Below are 27834 nucleotides of genomic sequence, written 5' to 3'. Positions count from 1 at the left end.
TTTATTAGTATTGAGATGTTCTCTTTTCATGGTGTTGATTTTCTTGCTTTGTTTTGTTGATTTAATGGAGTACAGTCCCCTGGCAGCTCATTGCGGTAGCTCTTGTAATCCCTTGTTCCCTTTGGCTGGTAGCTGTTGTAATGTTCATGACAAACAGTGAGTAATTGAGAGAGATATTATTTGAACTTCTACCTAAGACATAGCTTTGGAAAGGGATGATGCGGTTGTATACTGTGTACATTTTGTAGCCTATAATTAGGAGATAAGTCAGAATCTATGGAGTATAATAACCTTTCCTGACACTCTGCAGTGTTCTGTCCTTATTCATACTAATCTGTTAGCTCTGGGGCTCTTAGGAGTTGACCTGCTCTTTCTCACTCGTGGTCATGCTCCTTTTGAGGACTTGGTGGTAGTGTACATTCTGAGCTCAGGGGACTGTGAATATTACATAAAAATATTGTAAGAAACAGCTTTGCAAAGAACTTAGGGCATTCTTTTCCTTTTCTGTAATGCATATTGAGGTCATGGTTAAGAAAAAAAAGACTTCATCTGTACAGAGACATTAAGTTTAAAATTTATTGCATTCCTTCACATTTACAGAAAAAATAACTTCCAGGCTGTGCTAAAACATAAGTTCATATGTTGATCTTTTGGATTACAAATGTTCTTTTAACAGTTGTTCCATTTCTTAAAGTTTTTTTTTTAGTTCAAACTTTCATGGGGGGTTAAGAATTAGCAGAATATTTTACTTAGACATTTATTTGTGACTAATTTAGTTTTTCAGTATGCTCACGAAAAGCATGGGCTGCATGAAACTCTAAGCTGCAAGTATAACTGCACAACCATGCAAAATGACATCGATTTAATGGAAGAAATGCTAAGAAATATGTCTATAGATTGCTGACAAGGCAATGACCTTCTGCAATATCTAAACAGAGAACAGAAAAGATGGTACAGTGAAACTAAGTCTGTTATACCTTCCTCTCAGCACACAGGTATGTAGCAAGGGAGGACATGAATACAGAAGTTCATTTTTATCGTTTCTTTCATGGAAGCTTTGAGGTCTAACCTTCAGCTTAAGATGCTGGTGATGCCTTTGTTAATCATTTGAGGGTTCCTTATTTCATGTAGCTACCAGCAACTCAGAAACCCCTGTTTGAGTTAGTAGAATCTTATAGTTTCTAGAAGTCAGTGTATCTTTGGCACTTCTACTGCCTGCTGTGCATGATATTACCAATCATCAACATAATCATGAGAACAGACTATCAACATCAAAACCTCCCTTATAAGTCTCTCGTTTCTCTCAAGGTAGGAGAATTTAACAAAGACATGGCCCAAGGCTAAGTTCACATTACTGTGTGGACCAGTGTGGACACAGTGCATTATAGCAGATCTAGAATTCTGTCATCAGTTTAAGTTCCTCTGAATAGCAAGTACTCATTTCCTACCCCCAGCTCCTGGTTTCATAAAGCCTCTGTTTCATAGAACTGGGCTAATTTAAAAACCTAATCTGATTAGAATCATAATGTATGGTCCTAGACCTGTTGTGTTTCTCTTTATTCACCATCTTCAAGTTCATCCATGGTTGCCACAGAGTTCAGCATCTTTCTCTTTGGTTTCATGTGAGACATGGCATCATTGTGTAGTCCAAGTTGACTTGGAACTCAAAGAGTATCCAAGGTTGGCCTGGAAGTCATTACTTAGGCTAGGATGAGTCCAAACTAATAGTTATCTTCCTGTCTCTCTCTTTGGAGTACTCAGGTTATAGGAATAAGTTATCATGTCCAGCGAATTCATTTCCCTTTAAAAGATTAATAGTATTCTTTTCTCTACTGATTGAAAAATGATTGACACAAGAAATGTTTCTATATCTCTAATGTTATCAGCAATGTTCCATAACTCATGGTTGTGCAGGTGTCTCTGGGCATTATAGAATCTCATTTTCTGAGACCTGGGGGATTTTACCCCAACCCTTCTTTCTTTCTCTCTTTCAATACAACCTCAATCAATATTGTGTTTGATAATACAATATAAGAAAATAATAAATTTAATCATTTAACTTCGGTTCCACAGGCAAAAATGTTGAAATACACTGGTTCTGCTATGGTATAAAATGTTATTATTTAATCCTGGACAAAAAAGCATGGAATGGATGTAAACAGACCTGCCAGGATTCCAGCTTATCCCTTCTGAAGAAAGAAGATGAGGACAAACTGGTATTGTAGACACTTGCCCCTTCATTCTGTTCGATTTTTTCTCTAACCCTGAATAATGAGATCCTAAATCCATATTTTTCATGTGTATGTGATTTTCCTGTAATATGAACAAAACTGTGGGACAAGTGTTCGTTAGGGGGAGACTCATTACTACAGATACCCTTAGGTCTTTCAGTCTACTCACTTTCTCAGGAGCCTAAAAGAGAGTCCCTCAGAAAGCATGCCTTTTACTGATTAAGTTTAAATCTTTCGTACAACACATCCTTTGGCTGAGAGTTATTTTCTACATATAATTCTAAACAAACTCCTTCTGTCTAATATTTGCTCTTTGCAACTGGAAATGAGACTTCCAGAGATGAGAAATCAGATGCCAAAAGGGAAAGTAACTGACCTCTGTGCCTGTTTGTAATATGAGATGATATGAAAAATGTGTAATTAAGTGGTTGATCTGTTAGGACCATCGTGATTTTCACTGAATCTAACCCTACCTTTACTGTACAGTATTCTTATGTTTTTTTAATTTCAATATCTGACATTTCCTGTTTTAATTATTACTAATGACATCTCATTGAAGACTGTATTTTCATGGAGAAATGATTGCAGGTTCACTTTGAAAACATTGTTATTTATGACATAGTATGTTATTTATATATCAATTTTATACGTGTTCAAATAACAACATAAAAGAATATTTAATTACAAATAATATAGCTAGTATCCACTTGATACATTAAATATAACCAGTTTTTAAACCTTTTATTATTTTTGGTGTAGTAATAGTAGTGCAGCAGCAACAGCAGCAGCAGCAGGAGCAATAGCATTTTACCCCCTAATTATTCCTTCCTTCAGGATCCAAGGCAAAGCTTTCAGGTTCTTGTTAATTCCTGCTTCAGACAGGGTCACTGGCTAACCTGGAGTCCATGTGTGATGAACTATTAACAGTAGCTAGACTGGACAAGGGGAACAAAGGGAGAGGCATCTCTCCTTGGGAAGGAGGCTAAAGAGACAAAGACAAAATTCCCTGGCAGAAAACAATTTCTCTCAAGCAAATTATTTTCAAGTTAAGCACAAAGAGGACCAAGTAAAACTCTTTGACAAACAAAACAAACAGTTCCTTGATTTCAAACACAGTCGTCAGTCCAAGTTCAAAAACAAAACAAAAGCCAAAAAGATACTCGACAATAACACAGAAAACAAACTAGACAAACAAGACCAAGACAAAGCGTCCTATAAGCTATTTCCACGGATGCCTGATACCTTCAGTACCTGGCCCAAATTGAAGCTTAACCTTAGCTGCTTCCTGAATGAGGAGGACCATCTGATCCCACCTCCCAATGGGATACCAGAGTGTCCTCTAGATTACTTTCTCCTCCTAGAGCATCCTTTAGGGCCTGTGGCATGTGACAACTAGCATGTCTGCCTGTCACAGCCGTAAGACCCTCATAGGATCCACAGCAACCACCAATGGGACTCTAACCCCTCTCCAGGGGGAACTCAAACCTTTCAGACAGCAGACACAGACAACACAAAACAACATGAAACAAAGACAAGACATGACACAGAGATAAAACAGAAAGTAACACAGAACACAAAGCACAGATTTGCTCGAGCTTGCCTCTGATCTCCTCGCCAATTGTGGTCTGGGGTTGATGCACCAAAATGTTTTAAGACCCCATAGTGACCTTACCTCAGGAGCACCATCCACAGAGCATAGAGTGACAAAGTGACCGCTGCAGTAATAGGAGAGTATAAGGTTTTTAATCCATGTATGCAGGGTTGCTCATCCATGCAGGGAGACGCAACCTCAAACCCAAAAAAACGTACAACTTTTATTCATTACAGAGGGCAAACTTCAGCAACAAGGTTAGCTGATCCATTAAACAATCACTAACTCTGCACCATCCTTTGTATCAATTGTTCCCTCCTGGGGGAGATATGGACAAATATTTCCTACAAAATCGAAGAATTTCTTTAATTTTTTTCTTAACCCTATTCTTTGTGTCCTGAGTGACTCCCTGAGTCCTGTCATAAAAGGTGACTATAGAATGCTTGTCCCATCACTCACCACTGAGATCTGTGTCATCTGGGGACAAACACACACCAAGCCACTGAACCTTGGTTGGGCAGTTCATGGTTGCCAGAAGTGGGAGAGCAAAGTCTCCGAGGGGGTATCAAAGCTCTGAGGATGAGCAAAGGCTCCAACAAATAAGGAAGACAGGTCTGAGGGGCTGGGGACTTAGCTCAGTGGTAGAGCGCTTACCTAGGAAGCACAAGGCCCTGGGTTCCGTCCACAGCTCCGAAAAAAAAGAACCAAAAAAAAAAAAAAAAAAAAAAAAAAAAGGAAGACAGGTCTGCCTAATCAGGGGGGATGATGTTCTCCAGGAGACCTCTAAAAGGTCCACACTGGGCGCCATTTGTCCACGAAGGCAGCTGAAGGTACCTGGAAGAGAATGGGGAACAAGAGACATGAAGGACGCCAAGACAAGAGTCTGATCAAGGCAACAATTTTATTTTTCTCCAAGGTTGAATTTATACCATAATAGGGGTATCAGAGGGAGAGGGGAAGTAAGAAACATTTACACAGTCCCAGGACACAATATTTGTGTGGTCAGGGAATAGGGTGATGTTGACAGAATGTCAGAAAGGTCACAGGTTTGTCATATCTATTAGTCAACAGGATGTTGGTTTTTCAGAAAAGTTGCAGGTCATCACATTGGGTGTCTTGACGTATCATATTATTATTCATTTTGACCACCAGATTTGTATTAGTCTTCTGCAGCTAGCTGGGGATTTTCCATGAACTCAGTCATACTTAATTCTAACCATAATAATAACATCAACAATGGAGGGCTTCAAGGAAATCGCTCCCAATAATGTGTGGCTCCATTTATACACTTTTGTTGGTGATTTAGTCCCTGCGAGCTCGGGGGGGGGGGTCTATCTAATTGGCCACTGACCATTTGTCAGAACAATTGTAGCAAGCTCCAACATAGAACCTGTGACTTCACCAAACTTGGACTCTTGATTTACATTACAACACCAAACATTATTTCCTCATTTAGTAAAGGTCTTAGTTCCAATAAGAAAGCATCTATTTATCATAAAACATATATTGCCTAGCAGATTAGTATTTTAGCATGCAGGTTCAAATGCAGGAAAGGACTATTTTATCTTTTTTCCCATTCGAACTGCAAAATACCTATTAAGCTTTTGAAAGCCATCCCAGGGGAATATATTTCCATATTTATTTGAGATTTACTTCTCTATATCTTGATTTTTTTTATTATTTCTTGCCTTCTATTACTCTTTGTTGTGTTTGCTTTTTTTTCTTCCAAACCTTTCAGGTGTACTTAAAAGCTGATGGAAAGCAAATTTAGTTTCTTTATGGAGGGACTTAGTGCTATGAACTTCCTCTAACAATTTTATTCCAGATTTTGAGGAGCTGTGAACAGCTTAGACCCAGACATGGTGATAAAATCTTTAATCTCAGGAGATAAAGGCAAGCAGACCTTGGTGTTCAATGCCAGCCTGGGACAGAGGGATATCTAGGTATAGAAAAGCTTAATTCCAGGCATGGGGGAACACACCTTTAATTCTAGCATTTAGGAGGAAGAGTCATGCAGATCTCTGAATTCTTGTCAATCTACAGAACAAGTTTCAGGAGAGCCAACATTAGGCAGTGAGGGAGTTAGGAAACAGAAAGCTGATAAGTAAAGTGGTGGGACCTCCTCCAGCCCTAGCAAGTAGTAGAACTTGGCAGCTTCATCCATAGGAATCTTGATCTAGAGTAAAAAAAAAAGGAACTATTGAGGCAATTAATGCTTTTTAGCTCAACCTCATGAATTAGGGATGATTAAGCAGAGATCAGAATTATTTTGGTGAAAATTGCTGAGTGGTGTTTTCTGAGAGCACAAAGTGATAAGAAGAGATAAGGCTGTTCCTCTTGCTTCTGATGGCCTTGATAAGGTTTAAGAGTCACATAAGTCATACTGGTTTTGAAGATATGAAGGGGTCATGGAGGAAAAAATAGGTTAAGGGAAGATCATTGGTAAAGGGGCAGCTCAGTTGCAGTTGATGTCCTAGGACTGAGGGGGTCATACAAAGAAATTGAGAATTGGCACCATAAAGAGTGAATATGAGAGGGTATTGGTGAGGCCTAGTTGCAGTCGAAGACCCCAGCATATGGGATATTTCAGCATCATAAGATGACCATTAAAAACAGCAGCAGCAGTGGAGTGGAGTCAACCAAAATCTAGAATGCTACACAGGGCAGAACTGGAGAAGTAATCCAAGCCTTTTGGAGGAACTCAGAAAATCATGAGTGGATTCCAAATTTTGGAACAAGAAGCTGTGAGGTGAGGTAAGCTGTTAAAAGGGAGAAAGGAGTTTGTTGTGTGAGGTCTGAATTGAATCTTTTCCAGGACCTCTTGAATGAGACACATGGAGACAGTGATTGATACAATAGCAAGAGGAGATTAATTACAGCACTTCCTCGTCCTCCCTTTTAAGGGGAGATGACCCTGAGCAGATTGTGACAGGGATGTATATACTGGGCAAGTAATTGTGGCAGAATTCAAACAATTACTAACAAGGCAGGGTATTAATTATGAGCCATTGATATCTTTTGTCCTCCAATCAGACTGCAATGTACATTTGACCCTCTGATATGTAGCCAAAGGAAAATGTTTCCTGATTGATTTGACATTAAATCTCTATGTCTTTCTGTCACAGTGTGTAGTATCTTCAGCAATAAGGTTTTACCATGTAGTTTTGGTAAAAAAGAAAGTGAAGGTGGTGTGTTGGAAACCTCTTTGCCTTCATGACCAATAATTTCTTGGAAATATCCCCTGATTTGCACTTCAATATTCATTTAGTATCTTATAAATCTGTACTTTAATTCTTCATATATATTAGGTTTTTGAAATCAGAGTTTCTCTGTATATTTCAGACTCTGTTGTACCTTACTCAATATACCAGGCTAACCTCACATTCAGAGATCTACCAGCCTTTGCCAACAAATGCTGGGAAAAAAGATGTGCATCACCACCACACAGCTCTACTTTGATCATGAAGTTATAGGTTTTTCATAGAATTTATTTTCCTCAGGACATCCACCACCACAATTAGGAGATCCTCCCCAACTTTTTCATTAGATGATTTATTTACTTACTTTTGAAATGTAATCCCTTTCCTGGTTTCTCCTCTTGAAGCCCCCTAATCCATCCTCCCTTTTCCTGCTTGGATTGGCAGCCACACTCACTAATCCTTTGGAAATCTCACCTCTACTTAACCCTAGCCTATGTAGAATTCTGCATCATTATCTTTCACAAATATATTCATTAAATTTTAAATTATTGGTTAACATTTCATGAGGTTCTAGTTCCAAAGCCAATTTTGACCTGGTTTGTAATCCTAGTCATTCAGAATTCCAAAATCTTATCACCTGGCATTTTACTCCCAAATGCTGAGTTTATAGGTATGTATCACACCTTCTTTGTTCTATTTACTATTAAACTTTTAAAATTACTTTTCACAGTAAGAAAGCTGTGGTACCAAATGTACCAAGCAGCAAAGATTGCAGCTGAATTGAATACAGGGAAGTCACTCAGAAACCATGTTTCAAAGACCTGTTAGTTCTGAGTTGGGGAAGTCAAATGAAAACAACAAAATTGTATTCACAAACCATTGTTTGTTTGGTTTTTGGGGGGGGTTGTTTTGGGTTTTTTTTAGCTATTCAAAGTAGATTTTATTGACACCGTTTCAAAATTTTAAAAATGAAAAATTTAAAGAATCAATAAAAGCAATACGTTTCTTAAAAGCCTGCCAGTATTAATTGCAACTGTAATCAGAGTCTATGTGGGGGATCTGGCTTGTGCTGTTTTGTGTGTGTGTGTGTGTGTGTGTGTGTGTCTGTGTGTCTGTGTGTCTGTGTGTCTGTGTGTCTGTGTGTCTGTGTGTCTGTGTTTGTTTTTTATCTTTATTAACTTGAGTATTATTTACATTTTTTCAATCTTTATTAACTTGAGTATTTCTTATTTACATTTTGATTGTTATTCCCTTTCCGGGTTTCCAAGCCAACATCCCCCTACCCCTCCAACTCCCCTTCTGTATGGGTGTTCCCCTCCCCATCCTCCCCCCATTACTGCCTTCCTCCCAACAATCACATTTACTGGGAGTTCAGTCTTGGCAGGACCAAGGGCTTCCTCTTCCACTGGTGCTCTTACTAGGCTATTCATTGCTGCCTATGAGGTTGGAGCCCAGGGTCAGTACATGTATAGTCTTTGGGTAGTGGCTTACTCACTGGAAGCTCTGGTTGCTTGGCATTGTTGTTCACATGGGGTCTTAAGCCCCTTCAAACTCTTCCAGTCCTTTCTCTGATTCCTTCAACGGGGGTACCGTTCTCAGTTTGGTATTTTGCTGCTGGCATTCGCCTATGTGTTTGCTGTATTCTGGCTGTAATTGCTAACTAAATCAACATTTTCTCCATGTTCATGTTTTCATTTTTCTTTTTTGTTAATCATTCTATTCATTTAATTCTCGAATGAAATCCCACTTCCGGGTTATCCCTCCACAACAGCCCCCCTTGCCATATGCACCTACCCCTTCCTCCCCTTTGACTCAATGAGGGTACTATCCTGCCCACCCAACCTCTCCTTCCCCACTGCTCCATCATCCCTCTACACTGGAGCATCAAACCACCACAGGACTCAAGACCTCCCCTCCCAATGTTGTCAGGTAAGGCTATCTTCTGCTACATATATATACAAAACCCTGGATCCCTCCCTGTACACTCTATGCTTGGCGGTCTAGTCTCTGGGAGCACTGAGTCATGCTGCTAGCTGATGTTGTTGATATTGTTTTCCCTATGGGATTGAAATTTCCCTCTGCTCCTCCAGTCCTTCTATCAGCTCTTCCACCTGGGTTCCTGAGCTCAGTCTGATGGTTAGCTCCATACATTCACATCTTCCTTGGTCAGTTGCTGGCCAAACCTCCCAAGAAGCAGCCACAACATGTTCCTGTCAGTAAGTGCCTCTTGACCTCAGCAACAGTGTAGGGTTTGGTGTTTGCAGAGAGGAGGGATCCCCAGGTGGGGCAGTCCGTAGATGACCCTCCCTTCAGTCTCTGCTCCATTTTTGTCCCAGTTCTTCCTTTGGACAGGACCATTTCTGGGTTAAATATTTTGAGATGGGTATGTTGGCCCATTCCTCAAGAGAGGACTGCGCTTATCTGTTGGAGATGGTCTCTATAAGATCTACATTCTGAGCCTCTGAGCATTTTGGCTTTAGTCATCCCAGGTGGGTCCTGGGAGCCTGTTTTCTTTTTGTCTGGGAATCATCCAATGGCTATCCCCAGTTCCTCGTCTCCCCTCTACCCACTAGCAACATATTTTTATTTGATTTCCTGACCATCTGTACCTCTCTCCCATCTACACCAGTACCTATTAGAGCACCCTTATTTTCTCCATCTCCTGTCTCCCTCTCAGATCCCCCTCTCCCTCCACCTCCCTCAATTATCCTGTTTTCCCCTCAAGCAAGACTGAATCATCTACACCTTGTTTTTCCTTCCTCCTAAGTTTGATATGGTCTGTGAGTTGAAAATTGGCATTGTGAGATTCTGAGTTAATTTTCACACAGCAGTGAGTACATACCATGTATGCACTTTTCTGTCTGTGTTATCTCACTCAGAATTACATTTTCTAGTTCCATCTATTTGCCTGGGAATTTCATGAAATCATTGTGTTTAAGCCCTGAGTAGTAATCCATTATGTAAATGTACCACATTTTCTGTATCAGTTCTTCTGTTGAGGGACTTCTGGGTTTCCAGCTTTGGGCTATTATAAATGAGGCTTTTATGAACATAGTGGAGCATGTGTCCTTGTAATATGTTGGGAAATATTTTGGGTATACGCACAGTAATGGTATTGTTGTGTCTTCAGATAGAGATATTTCCAATTTTCCAAGGAACAGACAGATTGTTTTCAAAAATTGTTTTATAAGCTTGCAAATTCCACTGGCAATGGAGAAGTGTTCCCCCCTTTCTCCACATTTTTGCCGACATTTGCTGTCACCTGCATTTATGATCTTATCCATTATGATTGGTTTGAGATTGAATCTCAGGGTCAATTGGGTTTCCATTTCTCTGATGAGTAAGGTTGTTGAACATTTCTTTAAGTGCTTCTCACCCATTTGAGATTGCTCAGTTGAGAGTTCTAGTTAGCTCTGTAATTCACTTTTTAATAGGGTTATTTGGTTTTTTGGTGTCTTAAAGTCTTGAGTCCTTTATATGTTTTGGATGTTAGCCCTATATTGGATACAGGATTGGTAAAGATATTTTTCCAATCTGTGGGTTGCTCTTTTGTCCTGTTGATAGTGTTCTTTGCCTTATGAAAGCTTTTCAATTTTATCAGGTCTCATTTGTCAACTGTTGATCTTAAAGCGTAAGCAGATTGCCAGTTGAACCACTGGATGATTTAAGGTTCTTTATCAAAGATCAAGTGACCATGGGGTTGTGGGTTCATTTCTAGACCTTCAATGTATTCCACTGATCTATATTCCTGTTTTTGTAACAAAACCACATGGTTTATATCACTATTGGTCTAGGATATAACTTGCAGTCAAGGATGTGCATTCCTCCAGAAGTGCTTTCATTGTTAAGAATCGTTTTCCTGTTCTGGGTTTGTCATTATTCAAATGAATTTGAGAATTACTCTTTCTAACTCTATGAGAAACCATTGAACCTATACATTGCTTTTGGTAAGATGGCCATTTTTACTATATCGATCCTGCCAATCCATAAGTGTGGGAGATCTTTCGAACTTCTGAGGTCTTCCTCAATTTCTTTCTTCAGTGATTTGAAGTTCTTGTCATACATATCATTTACTTTCTTGGCAGAGTCACACCAAGATATGTTATTTTTCGCTATTGTGAAGGGTGTTGTTTCTCAAAATTTTTACTCTGCAAATTTATACTTAGGGTAGAGTTAATTTAAATCCAGCAACTTTGTAGAAGTTGTTTATCAAGTATAGGAGCTCTCTGGTAGAATTTTGGGGGTTGGTAATGTATACTGTCATATGATCTGCAAATAGTGATATCTTGACTTTTTTCTTCCCAATATTTATCCCTTTGATCTCCTTTTGTTTTCTAATTGTCCTGGACAACACCTCGGGAGCTATATTGAATAGGCAGGGAGAGAGTGGTCAGCCTTATCTTCTCCCTGACTTTAATGTGATTGCTTAATTTGGATACTATTTCTGTGCCATTTATTTAGTTTGTCTAGGGGCTTATCTATTTTATTGATTTTCTTGAAGAACCAGCTTTTGATTTTGTACAATCTTTATGTTTCACTTTGTTTCTCTTTGTTTAATTTCCATAATGATGTTTACTCCCTGAAGTCTACTCTTCAAGTGGATCAAGGACCTCAACATAAACCCATATACACTGAATATAAAATAAGAGATTGTGGGAAAAAGCCTTGAACTCATTGTCGTGTGTGTGTGTGTGTGTGTGTGTGTGTGTGTGTGTGTGTATGTGTGTGTGTGTATGTATATGTCTTTGTGTGTGTGTGTGTATGTATAGGTCTTTGTGTGTGTGTGTGTGTGTGTGTGTGTGTGTGTGTGTGTGTGTGTGATCCTAAACAAATCTCCAATGGCAAGTTTCTAAGATCAAGAATTATTAATAAATGGAACCTCATGAAACTAGAAAGAATCTTTAATGCAAAGGACATGGTCCATAGAACAAATCAGCAACCTACAGATTGGTAAAAAATTTTCACTAACCCCGCATTAGATAGAAGGCTAATATGCAAAATATATAAGAACTTAAGAAGCTAACCACAAAAAAGAAGAAGCAACCCAATCAAAAAATAGGATGTAGACAAAAAGTGAGAATTCATAGTAGAGATACCTGTAATGGCAGCGAAGCACTTAGAGAAATGTTCAAAGTTCTTTGTGATCAGGGAAATGCAAATGAAACAACCCTGAAATTCCAACTTACACCAATCAGAATGGCTAAGATCAAAAACTCAAATGATAGCACATGTCAATATGAGGATGTAGAGAAAGACGAATGCTTCTCCATTTCTGGTGGAATTGCAAACTGGTACAATCACTCTGGAAATCAATTCGGAGGTTCCTCAGAAAGTTGGAAATAGATTTACCTGAAGACCCAGTTATACCTCACTTGGGCATACACCCAAAATATGTCCCACCAGATGTGATCCACTATATTTATAGAAACTTTATTTGTCATAGCCAGAAACAACCCAGATGTTCCACAGCATAGGAAAAATTGCAGAGAAATGTGGTACATTCATTCAATGGAATACTACTCAAATATTAAGGAATTTTGCAGGCACATACTTAAATCTAGAATATACTATCCTGAGTAAGGTAACTCAGACTCAAAGGGCAAGAATGGCATGTACTCACTAATAAGGGGATATGAGCAAAAAAAGAGTACAGAATACCCAGGATACTATCCATAGAATTCAAGAACCTTAAGAAGCTGAAGGGCTAAAATGAAGAAGACGCAATAAAACGTGGGAGGGTGAAGAAAGCAAACATGCATGGGGGGACAAAAGGAGGGTTTGACCTGTGTAGGAGGGAGTAAAGGGAGAGGAAAAGGGGATATGACAAGGTATTGGGAAGAATAGGACTGAAGACCCAAGGGCCAGCAGGAAGAATGGAAATGGGAACCTTGAGAAGTAGGGAATGAGGTTGGTTGTTGCAGAATGTACCAGAGACTGGGAATGTAGGAGACTCTCAGGACTCAACGGGAGTGAACTTAGATGAAATATCCTACAGTGAGAAGAGGGAACTTGTAGGTTTCACCCTCAGATGAAAGACAGGGAATCAAGTGGAGTGGGTGAATTTGCCATCCCACAGTCAATAACACTGACCCAGAATTTTTCTTCTCTAAAAGAACTGCAGGAAGAAAAATGGAAAAGAGCCCAAGGGAAAGGTTATCCAGTGACGGGCCCAAAATGAGATCAATCTCAAGTGGAACATCCAAGGACTGACACTATTGATCCTATGGTTTGCTTACAAATAGGAGCCCAGCCATGGTTGCCCGTTAAGAGGTTCAACAATCAGCTGAAAGAGTCAGATGCAGACACCAATGAAAAGCAGTCAGGGACCACTGTGGCTTAAGTAGTTAGAAGCTTGAAGGAGCTGAGAAGTAAGGCTACCCTATAAGTAGACCAACCAGTCTGAATTATTGGACTCTCAAGGTCTCTCAGACAATAAGCCACCAACCAGGCAGTATACAAGAGCTGATATGAAGTACCTGACACAGATAGAGCATAAGACTGCCTGGACTTACCTCAGTGAGAGATGATGCACCTGATGCTCAAGAGAATTGAGGTCCCAGGGAGTGGGAGGTCTAGTGGGGTGGAAGATGGTGGGGACATCACCTTGAAGACCAGGGATAGGGGAGGTATGGGATGAGGAACATCTAGAGGGCCAGGAGGGGGATAAAGACTGAAAAACAACAAAAAAGAATTAGGTAATAATAATAACAATAATAATAATAATAATAATAATAATAATAATCCCAAATGGTTCCTGTTTCAGAGACACCAAACTATCTGATTGTATTAGCTTTTATGTATCAATCCATATATCTGTCTTAATTTGCTCATTGCCCCAGTTAGGTCAACACTGCATCCATGCATAGCATAGGTGGAGAATTATTATCAATTGTGTATGCTGTGGTTACTGGTTGGAATGCAAATGAAAACAATAATGAGCTGCATTTATCAATGCCAATAGTTTCCAAACAGGGGCTAATGTTCCATGAAACTTTTCCCTATAGAAGACAAAGTGTTGATAGAATGAAACTTGTGCAATCTCAGCATTGATAGTTATAGATGACTAGAGGTATGGTTGATAATGACTGTTCAAGAAGCCACAAGCCATTAATAAAAAAAAGACAGCCAGATGTGGGTCAGAAACATCCCAGAAATCCCCAAAGCGACATGGGTTATTGCTTTTGCTTTTAGTTTCTCACCAGATCAACATTATAAGAGCCTATTACTGAACATCTTGGTTACTGAATATAGCGAAAACAATTCAGTCAATTTGGATCACACCTAAAAGTTTTCTTGCTGCAGGCTTGTGTACATTGAGAAAGAAAGTGACATGAAGGCTAAGGAGGAAAAAAATCTACCAAAATTTTTTGCAGCTATGAGCTACGAGGGCTAGAATACCAGCCTCCCTGTCAAGTTGACTTTTAGAAAAGGTATAAATATTTCTATATGTTAATTTGGCTAAATTTGCATTTTAATATATTTGTGCCTTTTCTTAAATTGTTAGGTTTCTACTACTTTTTAAATTTGTGTTAGTTCCTTCCAGTTATTCAAGTGAAACACATGCACTTTGTGAATGAAAGAAAAACAGTGCATATTTGCTTACTGTATGGGGCTTACATTTGCTTTGTTTGTTTGTTTGTTTGTTTGTTTTTCCTTTTGTGAGATCAGGATTCCATAGGCCAACCTAGTTTGAAACTCAATCTACAGAAGAGGATACATTAGACTTGCTGATACACCTTCAATGATTTTATGAGTGCCACCATTACAAATGTGTATCTATACTCCATGTGGAAATCAGATGTGTAGATGTTAGTTCTGATTTGGACTAGACCATTTCAATTACTTGAACCAAAGAACCTGTGATCATTCACAGAAGATTCTGATGATGTCTTTCACACTTATTTCCCTTGAGGACAGAGAGTAGGAATGCTCAAGAACACTCATAGGAATGGTGGGCTTTGAAGAAATCTTTTGTAGACTACAATCCAATAATAGGTAACATCAGGCTTTAAAGAAAAATTTTGAGCAATACCTAACTATGTGTTGCCAGTGGTGCAGCATTTTCTGGCCTGGTCAGAAAAAAAATTTCTAGATCAAGCAATTTCCTTCATCATTTAAGAATGTGTGTAATATACCTTTAATCAAATAGCAGCCACAAACAAGAACTTTGAATTTCTAAAGTCTAAATATAATTCTCAACTTCATTTGGAGAAACAAAAATTCATAAAGTACAGGATAGCTAAAATTTTCCTATATAATAAATTAATATCTGAAGGTATCACCTCCCTGGATTCAAGCTTCCATATAGAGCAACAGAAATAAAAACTGCATAGAACTTTTATAGAAACACATAGACTGATCAATAGATTTGAATAAAAGTCACAGAAGTAAACCAATAAAACTACAGACCCTTGATATTTTGACAAAGAGGGCTAAATAATACAATGAAAAGGTTAAAGCATCTTCAACAAATTGTGCTGGTTTAATTGGATGTCTGTGTATAGAAGAAAGCAAATAGATCCATGTTTACCACCCTGCACAAAATCAAGTCTAAGTAGATCATCATAAAACCAGATACACAAATTTTAAAAGAAGAGAAATTTGGAAATAGCCTTAAATTAATTAGTACAATAGACAATATGATAAAGGGAACACCCATAACTCAGACACTAAGATCAACATGGGGACCTCATTAAACTCTATACTCTGCAAGGAAAATGTTTTGTCAATAGGAAAAAACATAAAATACCATGTTACAGGGTACCTAAACGCTCTAGAACAATAAGAAGCAAGTACACACAAGAGGAATAGACTTCAGGAAATAATGAAACTCATGCCTGAAATCAAGCAGGTAGAAACAAAAAGAATTATAAAAAGAATCAACAAAACCAGGAGCTAGTCCTTTCAGAAAATCAACAAGACAGATAAACTTCAGCCAGACTAACTAGAGGGCAAAAGAGTGAATTCAAATTAACAAAATCAGAAATGAAAAAGGAGACACAACAATAGAATCTGAGGAAATTAAAAAATCATCAGATCCCACCATAAAAGTCTATATTCAACAAAGCTAGAAAATATGGAGCAAATTTTCAAGACATATACCAGGTGCTAAAGTTAAAAAATGATCAAATAAACCACCTAAAGTGTTCCATACTCTTAAAGAAATATGAGCAGTTATTAAGAGTCTCCCAACCACAAAAAAACCAGGACAAGATGGGATTAGTGAAGAATTCTAACTGACATTCATAGAAGACCTCATACCAACACTGTCCAAACTATTCCACAAAATAGAAACAGAAGGAGAATTACCCAATTTCTTCTATGAAGCCACAGTTATGCTCATACGTAAACAACACAAAGAAAGAAAACGTCAGACCAACTTTCCTTATAAATGTCGATGCAAAAATACTCAATAAAATTCTTGCAAACAGAAGCCAGGACCACATCAAAATGATCATACTACATGTTCAAGTATGCTTCATTCCAGGGATGCAGGGATGGTTCAATATGTGGAAATCCATCAACAAAATTCACTATGTAAACAAACTCAAAGAAAAGAAATCACCTGATCATCTCATTAGATGCTGAGAAATCACTTGGCAAAATTCAACATCCCTTCATGTTCAAAGTCTTGGAAACATCAGGAATTCAAAGTCCATACCTGAACATAGTAAAAGCAATATACAGGAAAACAGTCCCAACATTAAACAAAATGAAGGGACACATGAAGCAAACCCTATAAAATCAGGGACTGGAGAAGGCTGCCCACTATCTCCCTACTTATTCAATATAGTTTTGAAGTCCTACTCAGAGCAATCATATAACAAAAGGAGGTCAACGGGATACCCCTTTTGGACAAAAAACAGTCAAAATATCACTATTTGCAGATGGTATGATAGTATAATTATGTGACTCCTAAAGACACACCAGAGAATTACTATGCTTGATAAACAACTTCAGCAAAGTGGCTAATTGTAAAGTCAACTCAAACAAATCAGTAGTCTTCCTCTACTTAAGGCAAACAGGCTGAGAAAATAATTAAGGAAACGACACCCTTCACAATAGTCACAAATAACATAACATACTTCACTGTGACTCCAACCAAGCAAGCAAACGATCTTTATGACAAGAATTTCAACTCTCTGATGAAAGAAACTGAAGAAGATTTCAGAAGTTGGGATGACCTCCAATGTTAATGGATTGGCAGGATATAATAAAAATGTCCATTTTGCCAAAATTAATCTTCAGATTCAATGCAATCCCCGTCAAATTTCCAACTCAATTCTTCATAAAGTCAGAAGGAGCAATTTGCAAATTCATTTCAAATAACAAAAAACCCAGGATTGCAAAAATTATCTTCAACAGGTAATGAAATTCTGGGAGAATCAACATCCTTGATATCAAGCTGTATTACAGACTAATAGTGATAAAAAATGTATGGTATTTTTACAGAGACAGGCAAGTAGATCAGTGGAATAGAATATGAACCCTGAACTGAACCCACACACACCTGGTCACTTGATCTTTGACAGAGGAGCTAAAACCATCCAGTAGTAAAAAAAGATACCATTTTCAACCAATGGTGCTGGTTCAACTGGAGGTCAGCATGTAGAATAATGCAAATTGTACCATTTTTATGGCTCTATACTAAGGTTCAGTCGAAGTGGATCAAGGACTACCACATAAATCCAGGGACACTCAAAGTAATAGGAAAAAAAGTGGGGAAGAGTCTCAAACACATGGGCATTTCTTATTTCCTGAACAAAACATCAATGTCTTATGCTCTAAGATCAAGAATCAGCAAATGAGATCTCAGTAAACTGCAGAGTTTCTGTAAGGCAAAGGAAACTATTATTAGGACAAAATGGCAACCAACAGATTGGGAAAAGATATTGACCAATTCTACATCTGATACAGGGCAAATATTCAAAATACACAAAGAACACAACAAGTTACACTTCAGAGAGCCAAATAACCCAATTAAAAAATGGCGTACCGAGCTAAACAAAGAATGTTCAGCTGAGGGATATCGAATGGTTGAGAAGTACCTACATAAATATTCGTCATCCTAGTCATCAGGGAAATGCAAATCAAACCACCTTGTTATTCCACCTCACAGCAGTCAGAATGACTAAGAAAAAAACTAGATGACAACAGATGCTTGTGAGGCTGTGAAGAAAAAGGAACACTTCTCTATTGTTGGTGAGATTGCAAGATGTTACACTTACTCTGGAAATCTGTCTGGACATTTCTTTAAAAAAAATTGACATGGTACTATCTGAGGACCCAGCTACACCATTCCTGTGTATATGCCCAAATGATTCTCCAACATAAAACAAAGACACATGCTCCATTATGTTCACAGCAGCCATATTTATAATAGCCAGAAGCTGGAAAGAACTTAGTTGCAATTCAACAGAGGAATGGATACCGAAAATGTGGTATACCTACACATTAAATATTTCTCAGCTTTCAAAAACAATGCCTTCATGAAATTCACAGGCAAAAGAATGGAGCTAGAAAATATCAACCTTTATTTGGTGACCAAATCACAAAAAGAAAACCACACATGGTACACACTCACTTATAAGTGGATATTAGCCCCAAAGTTTGAATTACCAGAGATTCAATTCACAGACCACAGGAAGCTCAAGAAGATGGTTGACCAAAGCGAAGACTCTTCAGGCCTTCTTTAAAAGGGGAACAAAAATATTTAAAGGAGGGGATTTGTTGATAAAGTTTGGAGTAGAGACTGAAGGAATGACCATTCAGGGCATATATATATATATATATATATATATATATGTGTGTGTGTGTGTGTGTGTGTGTGTGTGTGTGTGTGTGTGTCACTGAAAGGAGCCTGATATTGTTGTCATCTGAGTGACTCAGCCAGAACATGACAAATACAGAGTCAAATGCTAGCAGTAAACAATCGAACTGAGAACAGGGTCCCCACCGGAGGAATTAGAGAAAGTATTGAAGAAGTTGAAGGGGCTTGCAACCCTAGAAGAACAACAGAACCCACAAACCGTAGCTCCCGGGTCCTAGACCACTACTCAAAGACTAAACATGGATAAGCCCATGGATCTAGCTGCATATGTAGCAAAGGATGGCCTGCTTGGCCTCCAATGAGAATCTTTTTCCTTGGTCTTGCCAAGGCTGGACCTACCTATTTAATGGAATATCAGGGTGGGGAGGTGGGAAGAGGGGGTGTGTTTGGTTACTGGGAACACCCTTACAGAAGAAGTGGGGGGGGAGCTACTATACGGTGCTTATAGACTCAAAGCCTAGCAAAAGAATAACATGTGAAATATAAATACAAGTATCCAATAAAAATGTAACTTTTCCATATTTAGAATAAAACAGTAATAACATGAAGAAAACAACAATAGCAAAAAACAAGGATATCATGAAATTTGCAGTAAATTAATTGAGCTAGAAATTATGGTCCCAAGTTATGTAATTCATATCTAGAAAGACATATATGCTATGTACTCAGTTATAAGTGGACATTATCCTTAAAGTACAGGAGATACATGCTACATGTCCTAGATTTAAAGGAACTAAGTCATAAGGAGGACTCAAGTGAAGATGCTTATATTTCACTTAGAAGGGGAAATAAAATATATATCAGAGGTGTATGAATGGGGAGAGTGGGTGAGGAAACTAATGGGGATGGGATCTAGTGTGGTGCAGGAAAGTAGAAAAGGATTTTGAGAGAAAAGTGAACCCATTTATGGGACATTTCTGGGCATAGCCTGAGACCTGGGTGGGGGAAACTTCTGAGTTTTTATGGGAATGACCCTAGTTGACACATCTACTAACTGGGTATATGGAGACTGAAGTGGTAACAACTCTCAGACAGATAGGACTTCCAAGAAGGAAATGGACACCAACCTACATCCAACAACTTTGACTGAACATTTTTCCAGCCTACGAAATATACTTGAATAAAGATGGACCAGAAATGGTGGAAATGGCCAACAAATGACTACACCAACATGAGATCCATTCCTTGAGAAAGAGCCAAACACTGACATGGTTAATGATATTGTCTAATGTGTTCAGATTGGGACCTAGTATAACTGTCTCCTGAGAGTCTTCATCTATCAGTTGATGAATGCAGGGTTAGTATCTCCACATTCAAATATTAGGAAAGGCTCAGGAACTATTGTGAAAGAGTGAGGGATAGGATAGAAGGCATCTGAAGATCAATGATATCACAAGAAGACCTACATTGTCAACTAACCCGGACCTATGTGGTCTCACAGAGAAAGAACAACAAACCAAAAACCATGCTTCAGCTAAAACAAGGACCCTTATATATTTTTATTCTTTGTATGACTTAGTTTTCACATGAGTCCTCTAAGTATGGAGTGGAGGCTGCTTTCAATCTGTTGCTTAACTTTGGATCATCTTCCCCAATAAGGATGGTCTTGTCTAGCCTTAGAGGTAGAGGCTATTCCTGCTCTAATTGCAGATGCCAGGGCAGGTTCTTAGCCATGGAGTGTTTCCTTTTCTTTGAGGAAAAGGGGAAGGGTTAATGGGAATTGTCAAGTGACTGTGGATGTATGAGTAATGGAGAGAGTGGTGAATATATAAACCATTGAATAAAAGGAAGCAATCACAAGCAGGAATGGAGGGCTCTGGGAGAGAAAGGCAATTGGAGGTTGGGGAGGAGAGGGAACATTGATATATCATTAGATGGGGGAAAGGACCAGCTGAAAGAATGGAAACAGGCAACCTCAGGAGGTAGGAGGTTGGGAGGATCCTCTAGAATGTACCAGTGACCTGTGAAGCAAGAGACTCTTAAGATTCAAAGGAAGACACCTTAGATGAAATGCCCTACATTTTGGAGAGGGAACTTTTAGAGTACATCTCCAGCAGAAAGACAGGGCATCAAGTGAGGGATGGGGTTGCCATTCCACAGTCAAAATGCTGACCCATATATGTTGTCTGAAAGATATGAAGGGATAGAAATGAAGAGGAGACTGAGGCAAAGGAGGTCCAACAACAGGCCCAAAGTAGGATCCAGGTCAAAGGGAGGCCCCAAGGCCTGATGCTATTACTGAGGCTATGGAGCACTCACAAAATGGACCTGTCATGACTGCCCTTTGAAAGAGTCAGATGCAAATATTTACACCCAAACAATTAACAGAATCTGCTGACCCCTGTGGTTGAATTAGGGGAAAGCTCCGAGAAGTTGAGGAGGAGGGAGACCTATAAGAGGATGAGCAATCTCAATTAAACTGGACTCTGAAGATCTCTCAGACACTGGACCACCAACCAGGGAGCATACCCCAGCTGATATGAGGCCCCCAACACATATTCAGCAGAGTAGTGCTGAGTCTGGATTCAGTCACAGAAGATGCACCTAAACTTCTCCTAACCTTCAAGAGAATAGAGCCCCCAGTGAGTTTCAAGTTGTGCTGGGGTAGGGGGTTTAGGGGTGGGGAAATCATCTTGGAGTCAGGAGGGTGAGGAGGAGGTATGGGATGGGGAACAGTCAGAGGGTAGACTGAGAGGGGAATAAAATCTGGAGTGTAAAAAAATAAAGACAATTTTTAAATAATTAAGAAGAAGATGGAGGAGGAGGAGGAGAAGGAGGAGGAGGAGGAGGAGGAGGAGGAGGAGGAGGAGAAGAAGAAGAAGAAGAAGAAGAAGAAGAAGAAGAAGAAGAAGAAGAAGAAGAAGAAGAAGAAGAAGAAGAAGAAGAAGAACAAAAACAACAACAACAACAACAACAACAAAAACAACAACAAGAGAAAAAGAAAAGGAGCTAAACTTGAGCTATGGAGCTAGCCTGAAACATAGTTTTTCTATAATATTTGCTTTGAGCCTTCAAGTATATGCTTGTTCCATATTCCTTTAACATCTAGTAGTAACATGTGCAATGACCTGAACCATTCCATTCAAAGTTTGTTTGGTTCAGTGTCCAGGATAAGACAGAGACTGTGAATGAGATAGGTGCACCCAAGAATCAGTGGGTGTGACCTTAGGAATACCCAATAAAGTCTATGAGTGCCATTTGTATTCAACATAGTGTACTGGCCGGTTTTCTGTGTCAGCTTGACAAAAGCTGGAGTTAAAACAGAGAAGGAGCCTCAGTTGAGGAAATGCCTCCATGAGATCCAGCTCTAAGGCATTGTCTCAAGTAGTGAACAAGGGGGAAGGTCCCAGCTCATTGTGGCTGGTGCCATCCCTGGGCTAGTAGTCTTGGGTACTATTAGAAAGCAAGCTGAGCAAACCAAGTGAAGCAAGCCAGTAAGTAACATCCCTGAATGTCCTCTGCATCAGCACCTCCTTCCTGACCTGTTTGACTTCCAGCCCTGACTTCCTTTGGTGATGAACAGTAATATGGAATAAACTGATTAATCCGAAGAAACATTTTCCTCCCCAACTTGCTTTTTGTTCATGTTTGTGCAAGAATAGAAAGCCTGAGTAAGACACACAGTAACCCTAAGGTAACACATGAAATGACTTATTAGTTCTGCACTTGCTATAAAATTAACAACAGCTGAATCACAATGGAGAGTGGTAAATGCTCTTGATTTCTTGGTCCTCCTAGCTGTTGTCTTGACACTTGGAGTAGTTGCACAATATTTGCCTCTGAGTTGGGGAGCTGACAACCCCGTGATTGTTTAGTACACAAAGCTGGGTCCCTTAGTCCCTCTGTGGCAGGGAAAACATTTAGGATTCTGGAGAGCTGCTATTTCTTAGTCCAAGATGGAAGCTTGGAAATGCTGGCTCTAACACTCGCTGATTCTATACTGTGGTGAGTTGAAACAGACCACAAAATGCCTTTAGTCCAAAAAATTCTCTGAGATGTTACATGTGGATTCTGTGAATAAATACTGGTTTCTGTGGAAGACTAACCATTATCGATATGTCTACTCCACATTGTTGTCAGGACTATGAATGATAGCTGAGGTTATTTGGAATTTCCCTATTGCACTCCTATATATTTACTTAAAATGAGAGAGAGCTCTTTCTTAAAAAGGGCTAAGCTATAAGTTGAACTACAGAGAGGTTTCCCTGTTTCAATAGTTGGATCCCTAGGTTTATTGGATAATACTTCCCATCAAAATAAAAAAAATAATTACACAATAAAAAGTTAATGAATGATTCAAATGCTGGATATGATAGATCACTGTGAAAATCCAGATCAAACATGTTTGAAGGAGTTTCAGAGCTGTGTCACATACATAGTAATTCTGGGCCATCCTGAACTATATGAGACCACACACCATGAAAAGGAAATAACTTTAAAAGAATGATTGCCTTACGGTAATGGGCTGAACCTGCAGACTCCATAGAGGATGCAGCTGAACTGGATCAGAGGGTCTGCTCTGAAGTATGACATAATGAGAAAAAAGAAACTGAAGAAACAAAGGTCTCATAGATTGTTTCTTAATTGTCTTCTCCAAGAGTGACTTGTATCCCTGGGTATTGAAGAGCCCAGTTATCTGCAACAAACCCTGTCTGGGCCCCTTTTATCATTCTGAATACATTCCTGAATCATGTTCTTATATTCTCTCAGTGCTTGAGCCCCTTTAGGACAATGTGGGTAGGCAGGAAAGGCAGAGTGTTAAAATAACTGTCATTATAAATGCACAGGGTGGACACACACACAGGAAATCTCAAAATAGCGCTGTTTGGGGTTTCCTTAAGACCTGTGAAGTTTACCACATTTCATGGTAGTTAAAAATTCCACCTTAAAAGACAGCACCAATTGGTGAGACACTAACCAGGATAAGCCAGTTCTCCCAGTGAAGCAAGTGATCAGACCATCATTTCCTGTGGACTGGTGGCTACTTCAGGTGTCCCTCATCTCAGCCAGGGAGAGGAAAAAGAGCTCACAGCTGAGCAAAGATTGTGCTTAGGTTTTAGGGTGTGACTGGAAGGTTTGAATGTAGGATTTAGATTGTGTCTCTCTCAGCATAAAGAAGAGGGCAGTTGTAGTTTCACAAATAAGGTTTTTACAGTAAAACAGAAATGAATGTGTGTGTGTGTGTGTATGTGTGTGTGTGTGTAATGTGTGTGTGTAATGTGTATGTATGTATACGTTATTTTTGTTTTTTCACAAAAATTTTGGAAGATGAAACTTAAGAAAACAAAATTTCTTCATGTTCTTCACTTCTCTGTTTTATTACTTACTTGGTCATGTGAAGTTTAGTACTTCCTCTTTTATGGAGAACCTTGGAAAAGAAACAAAATATGAGTGTCAGTCAGTTCCATTTGTTCTGCAGTCACTATGTCTTCTATGCTGATTGTGCCCCTTAACAGTTTACAGTCTTCCATAAATTCAGAATTCAACTCTACAGAGCTTAGAGGAAGCTGTTGCTCTTTGGCTTTACAGTTATATGCAGCCTCCTGTCTCTGAAATACAAACAAAGAAACAAAAACCAAACCCTACCTACTCTGTGTTCAGTTTCTGTTAACTACCCTCTTCCTTCATCAAGCACACTGGTAGGTACCCCATGTCCTGTTCATACTTTGGTCACAGTAATGAACAACAAGCTCTTGGGTTCCTTCACACAGTTGTTGCATGCTGTTAGAGGAGGCAAACAAAATGCAGAGAACGGAAAGATCTGTCCCCTGTGCATGCAATTAGCCTCCGTGGTTAGGATGACAACCTCTCAGTAGAGATAAAAATGCAAGAAGGTTTCATCACCATTATTACTTCTGTGGGTCATATGACATAAACCTCCCAGATTTGAGGGAGTGGTGTGGGTTTTCTAGAGCAGCAATGGCTCAGGGCCGTAGATGTGACAGCCTCTCACTTTTGCTCAAATACCCTCCTTTTCTTGAACTTCCAAACACCTGCACTCTTGGAAATAATCAGGTAGTGAATCTAGGCCTTTTCTTTTTTGTCATAGACTAGACACACACCATTACACAGTTCCCTCTTCCCTGTAGTTTAAGTCTGTCTCTTTTGAAGGAGCTTCTATTCAGGACTTCTCATAAGAATTCTATGAGCAAATCTCATAGAATAAAAATTCACCTTATTTTTAAAAAAATCAATTGTGAATTTGTTCATGCCAAATGACAGGCTATAAATTAACTAGATATCAAGTACTGATCGATGTTAGAGTTTCTTATATGTGAATCTGCCCTAATTCCACGACTTCATACATAAAATGACTTTTTCAGTATGCTCTAAAGTATGCCCCTTGTAGTTCTTCAATTAACAATAAGAAAATTCTATAAAACAAGTAGGATGTTCAGTATGTGAGGATTACCAATTTAATTCATGCAATATATAATTGATTAGTAATTACATATGGCTTCAAAAATCTTGAGACCAATATTTATAAAATGTAGAACTTCTTTTTATTTATTAGAAAATATCTATCACAAACGGCATAAATTGGGGTAGTGGTATACAGCTATAATTCTAAGAGAAAAATTAGTGAGCACAGAGGTCTGTGAATGTGGAGTCAGCTGTGCTACACAGTAAGATACAATAAGTATATTAAAATAATATCAAAAAGGGGTTGGGGATTTAGCTCAGTGGTAGAGTACTTGCCTAGCAAGCACAAGGCCCTGGGTTCGGTTCCAAGCTCCAAAATAAAAGAAAAAAGAAAAAAAATAATATCAACATACAAACTAAAACCAAAACACCAGAATAAAATATAACTAAGGGAATGAGTATATACTGAACATGTTAATTGTCTTAGGTTTGATTTCCCAACACTGTGAACATATCAGCATTTAAATGAGTTCATGTGAAATGACAATGTTAACATCAAATATCTATGTTTAAAAAGTGAGAAGAGGGTAAAAACGTCATTACCAGTGGAAACATGAGTGCTTTAATGATGCTTCTAATCCATATTTTAAGATGCTATTAGTATAATACAAAATCAAGAAGTAAGTTTAAAAGTATTAACATAAGACAAAATTTCTGACAGTGCATTTGAAATCTAAGCACAGAGCAGCTTCAGTCCCCCTTTTTCCTATTGTTTTGCTAAGGACACTGGTTTTGCTCTCTCTGCAGTTTACATCTTCTCAGTCTTCCAATGCTAATTATTGACATTTATTTTGCAACAGCACAATATGTTGCTTCTTTGCTTTACTCTCAGAGTTGGCTTTCATTAAACAATTTCCTCTTTTCGCTTTGGTCAAGAGGAGGGGCAGAAATTCATGAAGTTGAGTATCACTGAGAGGAAAGTTAGTTTTGCCTTTCATGTGGGAGCCTCTTTGTGGATATAGACCAGGAAAGGTCAACTCTGCTTCCAATTGGGAGACCAATACCTTCCAACAGAATCACTTCGGTATAGAGACACAGGTAAAAATATCTGCTTTTATTGTTTTCCTAACAATGATCAAATATCTTTTAGAGAATTTCCCATGGTCTAACATGAAAATAGGATTGTTGAAGAAACCCTGCTGTTTCTGTTAGATCAGGTTAACTCTGGCAGCATGTGAAAATTGTTTTTCTGCACTGGTTATTTTCTTTCACGGTATGATGTGAACTTTATTGTGTGCTAAGAAGTTAAGATAGAGGGATCTATGGAGTTCTTTTCTCTTTAACCGTGTCAAATGTGTATATATTATCCATCTGACAAATGTCAAGATAGGACCAAGGTGAGATGGATCAGTTTGTAAAGGTACTTGCTAAACAACCTTGATCAAATACTTGAATTTAATCCTTGGACTAGCATTAAGTTGGAGTGAGAGAACTCACTTTGTAACGTTGGCTTCTGGACAGATGAACCTTGCCTCAGCCAGCTCCACCCTAGAGACAATAATAAAAAATAACAATTTGGAAAGAGAATTGTTTACTGAAAGGTTTTTGTTCCTTGTCAAAAAAGTAAGGGAACAGGTAAACCACCCCAGAAAACTTCATAAATTAAAAACAAGGGAAGAATGTTATAATATGTGCAGTGTGTTATCTTTATTATCTGCTGGCTCACATCTAAGTTATTAATGTAAAGGTAAAGTCGGTTACCAATACTTACTATTTACTAATACATTGATATCTATTATCAGATTGTATTTTTCATGGGCATTAGCTCATGTATGCTGCATAGTAACAAAATTTATTTCGTATGTCCTCCTCTTGCCACCTCATGTATGTATCTCACATATTCTATGTGAGATGGTTGTGGACATAGAATGCTTTGAGATTAAACCTCATATTGTATCCTCTATGCTTCTCTCTGTTGCTCTCATACCCACCCAGCTATTTCCCCATTTTACTTTTCTTGTTGCTGCAGTTACTAAAGACTACATAGGATTTCTGAAGGCTTTGAGCCCGGATCCTCAGATGAGACACATTATTTAGTTTTGTCTTTCTCAGTCTGGATTATCCCACTCAGTAGGATCTTTTCTGGTTGAATCCAGCTCCAAGCATAGAGAAGAATATGTAGATTATGGTTAGATGGAGAAGTTGTACATCTCAGCTCTTTGGGGATTCAATCCAAGAGATATTTATATGCCTTGGATCACCTGAACTATTAACTTTCAAATATTCCTTGGAAAGTATTGTCTAGGAAACTCTGAGAGACATGTATAAATAAAAAGACTGTAAAAATATTTAATGTTTATGTGTTTGTAACAAAGCAACATTTTTTATTTATTCCTAATGCTTTGACTCATTTTTTTAATAGTTTGTTTACAAGATTTTTAAAGATTTTCAGTGGTACCATTTTTACCTAACATTTTATGTGCTGAATATTTAGAACAAAGTGGCTGCCTCAATATTATAATTACTTAGTAAATTTCTAATTCTTTATAATGTTTCTTAACAAAAATTGCTGTGAACATAAGAAGTAAAAACAAATTTAACAGAAATTTGCAAAGAATT

At 38.5% G+C, this 27834-nt stretch overlaps 1 pseudogene; it reads left to right on the top strand.

Annotated features, from left to right (window-relative positions):
- The window catches only part of Ly49si4-ps1 (immunoreceptor Ly49si4, pseudogene 1), a 60393-nt pseudogene that overhangs the window by 7663 nt on the left and 24896 nt on the right, over positions 1 to 27834 (top strand).

Source organism: Rattus norvegicus, chromosome 4 (assembly GCF_036323735.1).
Source record: "Rattus norvegicus strain BN/NHsdMcwi chromosome 4, GRCr8, whole genome shotgun sequence".
Lineage (NCBI taxonomy): Eukaryota > Metazoa > Chordata > Mammalia > Rodentia > Muridae > Rattus > Rattus norvegicus.
This window is presented reverse-complemented; position numbering and strand designations above follow the sequence as displayed.